The sequence below is a fragment of the Melospiza georgiana genome, chromosome 1 (assembly GCF_028018845.1).
Source record: "Melospiza georgiana isolate bMelGeo1 chromosome 1, bMelGeo1.pri, whole genome shotgun sequence".
NCBI classification, from domain to species: Eukaryota; Metazoa; Chordata; class Aves; order Passeriformes; family Passerellidae; genus Melospiza; species Melospiza georgiana.
The window spans coordinates 20,763,259-20,771,749 of record NC_080430.1 but is presented as its reverse complement, the minus strand read 5'-3'; positions in this window follow the sequence as shown (position 1 = coordinate 20,771,749).

Here is an 8,491-nt window from a genome sequence, read left to right as displayed (position 1 = left end):
CAACTAGCAAATGGAGGGTTTTTTTTCCTGAAATCATAAATTGCTTCTTCTACAGATGCATTTTATTAGGGATTGCTTCATTACATTCTAGTGGTCAACATCCTGTTATACTGCCTCACAATCAGTGAATTCTTTTTCATGAATATAAAAATATTGCAAAGCCTTTATAAATTAAACAAGTATCAGATGCAATGAAGATGTTTCTGTACAATGGCTTTGGATCTTTTCTTTGGATTTATTTTTAAAAGCATGGTTTATGGTTTTCATAGCATTTCTTTTTGTTTATTTCATGTCTATAGCTGAGTCCTATGTCTGCAGCTTTCCTGCATGTAGGTACTAGTAAAATGCTTTTTCTAGCCCTTGTTTTGCATAAAACTTGCAGGAATCTTGGATATTTTTGCTCTTCTGTCAGATAGAGTTAGAAGTGGTTAAATTGTAAATAACTTACTGGGGTGAAAGGAGTGAGGGAATTCATACAGGGACAGGGAGGGATTTAACTGGCAAAATGTAATTAATAGTACAGATGTCTACAGCAAAGAAAATCTCTCAAGGCTCTTTTAACTGTCAAGGATGTTATAATTACAGAGGCTACAGTGCAATTCCTCTCTTTCAAAAGCTTGGTGTGGAATAGGCCTGACAAACTGCCTCCTAAAATGCCTCAGTCTCCAATGACTGTACAGGGATCCTAGGGTGGTCCAGATACTTCCATATATTGCAAATTTAGATAAGACCAATCTTAACTACACAGATCTTGTGGGCTGTAGCCTCCCTTATTCAGGAGATGACACTGAAAAAGAAAAAAAACCCTCCTTTTTTAAATGAGGGGGAGAAATGAAAATAAAAGAAAAATATAAATAATTAAGAATACACTCAATTATGAGTAATAAATGTTGCAAAATGTTTTCTCTTTTTAAAAAAACATGGGTGAAAGACAATTAGTGGTTTCCATGCATATGTTAAAATGCTTTTTGGAGCTATGCCTTTAAAGAAAATATTCAGATTAGACACCAAAGACTTGCAGGAAGGTTAAGGGTGTCAGCTTTACTGTAAAGTTTGTAGATTTTTGAAGAATTGATTCATTGACAAAAAGCTAGAAATTTGCATTCTGAAAGATTTAATTCAGCTTTATCAATATGTTCAAGAAGAGATAACATAAAGGAGCATGCCAGAGGGAAATGGGTTGGCATCTATTGTTCCCTCTGTCATGCACATGTATTTTCCTTTTTCAATGACAGTAAAGGGAGCCTTTGGCAGATGTATCTCAGATTCCTTGCTGCAGTAAGAGAGCAAACTGAAGTTAATGCACACAAAGAAAAGTGTGAAGTTAGCCAATACACCAGTGTCATTTATTGACTTTAATTGGCAACATTTATTTGCAGAAGAGTTCCATGTCCCTCAAAAGCAGGCATAGAAACAGTGCAGTGAGTCATGACTCAGAGGATGGGGAGGAAGCCCAGTACACTGGATCTATCCATCTATCTGAAAGTGCATACAGACTCACGCTGCTCTTTTTCTTCACTTTGTCACTGGTTTATAAGGAGACTTAGTTATCTTCTCTTACATAAAATTTCCTCTGATTCTTATTTTGAAGGTTTCTGCAGAAAAAACCCCATTTTAAAAAGAAATAAAATTCTGGGCAAAAAATCCTCCAACTCTCCTCGTAGGGAGTTAATTTTGAAAATTACTTCAATGCCCTAATGCTCTGCATACTAATCCACTTAGGCTTTCTTTTTCTAGCTTATGAGTGCCAGCCATTGACTTGTTCTACTTGGGTGCTTTAAACCTCATGCTGGGCTGCAGATTGTATATTGTTAAATGTAAGAAAGGTTATCCAATTGTTAATAATTACTCACTTTAAATTCATCTGAATAAAATGTGAAAATTAAGATTACACTTTATAATTATGGTTTTTCAAATTCCTGGGGTGGGGGTGTGTGTATATTTAAGAAGGGCAGTGGGGAAAGGGCGATAAGAATAAACTTTATTCTTGCATACTTCAAAATCTATTTCCAAGTGTGTGGAAGGTAGTGTGGGAACAAGAACCACAGCAAAATCAGAGCTGCAGGAGGCTTGGTTATTGTCATACTAAACAGGTAAATTGCTTCTAGCAGACCCTCAGCTCCAGGAAAGTTTCTGCTTTCAGTATTCACAAGCTGCTCACATTGAGCCCTTCAGTATAAATCCGTAGCACACATGAGAGCTTGCTGGCTGCTAAATCAGAGTACAAGCACTTGCTTAGAAAAGGGTTAGCACGGACTGCAGTTCAAGACTACGTGAATTCTTCTTCTTTTTCATTTTTTTTTTCTTGTCCTTATCTATAAAGACATGAGGAGCAAAGAAGATAAATCTTATTTCTGTACTTTTGGAAGAATTTGTTCAGCAGAAGGAAAGGCTTGAAAAATCTTCACAGAGTATTGGTACCAAACAGTCACTGTGCTGCAGATTGCTGTTTTGCTTTTTAAGGCGTAACTTACACTTACTTGTGTGGATTTCTAACTCCTGCTCTTTTTACCTCATTTTAATCAATTTGTTAGCTTTAAGTTGAGCTTATCTTTAGCATAATGCTTTGAAGATAGCAGGACTTTCTAAAATTATGCAGCCAAAATATATGCAGCCTGATTCAAATTAAAGGCTGCAGTAACCGATGGAGGTGGATTGGCCACTGAACTAACAGTTGATACCTACAGATGCCTACAACAATTCTTTTCTAGGAGCTAGGGATACAAAGAATTCTGTGGCCAGCACTGAGCAGAATGAACAGCGTGTCCTCTTATAATAAAAAAGCAAATGTTCCTTGTGATGGTGTTCACAGGGGTTTTCAGACTGGGGAAGTGACAAGGATCTGACTCCATGTTTCAGAAGGCTTGATTTATTATTTTATGATATATATTACATTAAAACTATACTAAAAGAGTAGAAGAAAAGGTTTCATCAGAAGGCTAGCTAAGAATAGAATAGGAAAGAATGATAACCAAGGCTTTTGGCTCAGCTCTCTCTCCGAGCCAGCTGGGCTGTGATTGGCCATTAATTACAAACATCTAAGATGCACAGATGCACCTGTTGCATTCCACAGCAGCAGATAATCAATATTTACATTTTGTTCCTGAGGCCTCTCAGCTTCTCAGGAGGAAAAATCCTAAGGAAAGGATTTTTCATAAAAGATGTCTGTGACAGTTCCTAAATTGGATAGAACAATTCCACAAGGATATGTGGTGTGTTTAACTCAAACTGTATTTGCAAAGTTAAAATAATAGTTGATTTTTTATTTTCTTATAGGTTAGAGAAAAGCAAGCATTTACTTTAAAATCCAATGGTTGCATATGTGCATTTATGGTAATAATGTAATAATGGCATTCATATACTGGTATGGTTATGTAGAGAGAAACAATTATTTTAAAAGTGAAAAAAATTTCTTTCATTAAGTACAAACATTTCTTATCATGAAGTCCCTTCTCGTACTCTTGTTACCAAGCCTTTGAACAATGAATATACCAGGTTATAGGGGAGAGATAGTGGTTTGTCAGTAGTTTTAATAAAGGTAGAAGTAAGGTCACTGTCATGCAGTGAAATTTGTATTTAGCTGATTTTTTTTCTATCAATACAGGTTCTTTCATTGTTCTTCCATTCTAGGATTTTCCTTTTTTTTGTCCTTTTCACCTTTTTTGCTTCACCATCTGTTACTTGAAGCCCATCTAATCAGTCACATATCCTGTAAACTCTTCTTACTGTTGGTACCACTTACACTCTTCCTGAATTTAAGACAAAGAGATGGAAAGAAACTGTCTTCTTTCATTCTGGCTTGTATTCATACTTAAGAAATTTACACATTTTTCTTTTATTGGGGGTGGACTAGAGGACCTTGAGAAAAAGTCATCTCTCAGACAACAGGCTTTTCCCTGAAATTACTCTTATGTATTGTGAGAATTTCTTTAGAACTGAACACTGAGTCATAGTTTAAAAAACAAGTGAGTAATCGCTTGTTATTTCAATTTCTCTAATAGTGAAAATTATTTAGAAATATTTTATGAATATTTATGTAACGAAAAAAATGCACAGGTACATAAAGAACATTTGAGTGGTTTTCCAGCATAAGTTGATGAGTATCAGCAGAAAAGGAAAAAAACCAGTATGCTGGGGTCAGAAGTCAATGGCTAAAAAAATGCAACATTCAATATATGTCAGTTTCCTACAAGGTGAACAGTTTAATTTTCAAAACGTTGGTTTTCAATTTTGAACTCTATTTTTTTTCATAGAAATATTAGTGTTCTATACTGTAATAATGCACAATATTTCATTTGGGATATTTAAACTAATAGTTCAACATACCTCATAGGACTGTAAATGCTTTGCATCAGGTAACACACTCTTAGTAAGATCAACTCAGTTTTTGAGCCCAGTTTCTTTGGAAACGTAAAGGAACAAAATAAATAAACAATATACATAAATAGTCTGATAATACTGCAGAACAAAACCATACAATAGGTAGTGAAAAGCTTAGAAACTGATTTCTGCATCTCTTTAGTATAACAGGAGGTGAGATAACTGAAACTGACTTGATGCTGTACTTTAATGTTCAGATACCTTCATGAAAGTCAGGTTCCTAATGTTCCTAAGAACAATAAATACAAGTACATTTTTTTACCTATGTGTTCCTTAAGTAAAAATTTAGCAACATTATATTCATATTTATGAAACCTCCTTTTTTCATACCCAAGATATTAATATCTCCTTTTCTAAGTTCTTGATAAGAATTGCTATCACTGAACAGTCTTGATGGTTATACCTACATCCAAATGTATTTTGGGTTTCTTTTTTCTGTTCTGTTTTAAACGCAGCCAGATAGAGCAATAGAGAGATTGTGTGAGGGAGAAATCTGTAGTCAGATGGAGGCGATTAATAATTTTTAGGTCACAATTTCCAAATAAATAAACACTTTTGTTTAATTTCAAAACAATTTTTCAGGACAATAATATTTTAGGACAATAAATGTCACCTTAAGTCTGTAAGGTATCAGAGGCACCTGTGTGAGAAGGCATCTCTGGGGTTATGTTTCTTAAAAGGTAAGAGTATTTGCTGGCCTAGAGTGTATAGTAATCTATAACTTCTTTCTTGCTATTCTCTGTTAATGTAAATAGATTTCCAAGTTGTCTTGGAAAACTTTCTGCTAACAAGGGAATTTTGTAATCCTGAACTAAAACAAGATTTGTTTCAGATATGTATATATATATATATATATATATATATATATGGAGATATATATATATATATATATGTATGCTAATACATGTAACTCAGATAACTTCAGTAATATTAATTTATTTTAATTCATTAGCAACCTTAATATATGTGATATTGCTAAGATTGGCATGTGATGTCAGAAAAAGCTTAATCGACTGTGGTAATTTTAAAGTACTGACATTTTTTATTACAGCACCCTGGCACTGCATTGGCAAAGATACTTTATGTATTGAAATTCTACACAAATTACATGCAAAATGTAGTTCTTTCATGTGTCAATATACTGCCTATGGCTGTAATTATACAATGTGCACATATCACATTAATAACATAGAGGAAAGTGGCAGTGCCAGAAGATTCTCTTCTGTTTGCCATAATTGCTGCCATTAGTAAAAAGGAAAAAAATGCATTTGCTTATTCCATCAAAACAAGTTACACAGTATTGAAGGAATAAGAGTTGTATAGCTGCATTACCCAGTATGATGTCAAGTTCAGCAGGGGTCTTGCTAAAATTATGCCTACATCCTCTCCTATTCCACTGTAAAAATAAAATAAAGCCACTTGTCATGTTGATAGGGCTCGTGGAAATGCCCTTGTCATCTCAGAGTGAGTCCTTAATAGAGTTTTCCTATTCCTACACAATTTATTCACCCATCATTTGAAACCCAGTAAATTACAGAGTGCAGTTATCCATGGCATTTGTGAATGGGCAACTTCCTTTTGTTCCCACAGCAGGTGTGAAGGTGGGAGAAACCAGATAAGCTGCAGTTAGTCTCACTGGTTCACTTAAAACTAACTAACTAAACCCCTGGAATTAGAGAGGCCTTGCTGCATGTCCTATGTCTAGTTTTGCCATTTCTAAATTGTCTTCATTCCTTTTCACTAAGACCATAAGTTGCTGCTGTATGAGCTTTCTAAATCATAAAAGATTGTATCTGTGGGTGGAAAAAAATTTATATGCAGTTGTCTGGGATCATGAATCTGGTAATGAAATCGAGTTTTGAGAAGTTCACATTTTTGTCACACTTCTTTTTATCTTTCTCTTCATACACCTGGGCCTGTCAGCAATTAGTTGCTTTCTTGCAAGTACCCCAGCATGGTAATTGTTCAAACTAATTTAAAAATACTGATTTTTTTTCTGAAAATTTTTGATCTCAAATGTAAGTGTAAAATGGAATAATATTTTTTAAATTGTTTATTTAATCATAAAATTCCTCCTACCTTTGGTTTTGCTGTAGAGAATGTTAGAATGTCTGTTGTCATGTCAGAATGCTAATGTACTTCACTCTGAGTTACCCCAGTTCTCCAGTTCTTCTCAAGGTTTTCTTCCATGCATATTATCATTCTACAGTAAATGGTGAGTCTCTGGCTTATGAGTATTGTTCAGGGAGTTTTTTCCACTTTATCAAAATTGTCCAAAATCACACAGTAAAATCTGAGTCAAAATATTTGTTTCATAACACATGAGTTAGAATATTAGTGATAGGTGCTTTGGGAGGTTTTAAGGTATTAAACTGTATAAATGATTTTTTCCTGCATATCAGTAAATTTCTAATGGGCATCTAACTAGACAGCTCTGCAATTGTTGTGGTCCCATTTGATCAGTTGGCATAGCTTTGGGATGGGTGAGTAGTGGGGGAATAATGCTGCTGCACAAGGGTTTGGACAAAAGACTTAGCAACTGATGCCAGCAATTACTTCAGAAGCAGTAATCCAAGTGCTGTGTAGACATAATAGTTCTTTAAGGACAGTGGCATGACTGTGAAAACACAGTGTCAAGGGTAAAAGCAGAGGGTGAGCCTTGAGTCACTGTCAGTGATTTTGCCACCACTGAAAAGCTCATTTCCAAGCCAGGAGAGGTTTGCAACACTTAGTCATAAAAAGAGAAGTGAATTCCCCTTTGAGATCAGCCATTGCAGCCTGTACCAATTATTATCTGTTGCTTTGTAATGTACTGAATGTTTTCTTTGTTTTTACCATTGCTCTGTAATATAAATATTAAAGTAAGTTGTAGCCAGTATTATCATGCAAATCTCTTAGAAGCCTTCCATAGTTATGAATCATCAAATGTGTTTTAAAATGTTAGCTTTTCTCAGTAAACTGAAACAACTCACCCTCTGTTTGTACACTTTAATTAGATGGAATGAATTCTTAGTTTCAGTTTGTAATTATACACAAAACATCAAATTATATACAGATAATCCTATTCTATGTTTGTTTGGAGATTAAGCAATCCCCAAAATTAAATGCTGGAAGTTATTCCCCCATTATCTGAGGAATTGTTTTTATTAGTGGAACAAATCTGGACATGGTTAGCTTTGTTTGACAGAACAAATTATATGAAAGCCAGAGGAAATGCATATTATCATGTGTTTCTGCTTTTCAGTCATTCTTATAAAAATATTTGTATGAAAATTTCTGTAATTCTTGTTTTTATAAAGTGGTATATTTAGAAATGTTGGTTAGATAAATATCTTTGGTAATTTATGAAATAAAATAAAAGAATATTTAAAAGTTGGACTGATTTTTAAAATACTCATCATCACACAAGAATCTGTACATGTAATTGTACTTTGTGTTTATGAGAACATTTGTTTACATTTTGTATTTCCCTCAAGCTGGCATTGTCAGTTGAATTCTTCCATAGTCAGCATCAGTTGTCGGTTCTCAGTCTTGCTAAAACAAGGCTGTTCCCTTTGAGCTTACCACCTTGTAGGAGACATTACAGACATTTTAGAACCCTGGATATTTTATTAATCTAGCTTTATAGAGAATTATAATGTTTCTATTACTACAGGCTTGCTGCTTCCCAGGATTTGTTGGGCCAGCTGAGATGGTAGTCCTCCATAGCAGCACGGAAGGTTTGAGGGGTGGGAGAATGATATGACTGGTGTGCTGCTGGTCTCTGTAGAAATCTGTCACTTGTGACGGTTTTCACTAACTTCCAGTGCAGTAATATTGTAGTAGTGTGGTGATGTAAATGTCAACTTCGTAGCAGTGTCCCTCTGGAAAATCTGAGTGGGTGGATGACCATTTTTTTCACCACAGGCTGAGCTATCCCAGCTTTTTCAGTCGGTGGAAATGTGACATAGGATAAGTGGGGATGAAAGAGGCTGTTCTGTATGGGCAGTGTTTTGCAAAGAGAAAATATAATTTTTCTATGGATGTGCTTGAAAAGATTTCTATTTCTATTGTGTTCTCATATTTTTTAAAAGTAGTAATATTTTATTGAAAAAACAAAATTAAGGTTTGT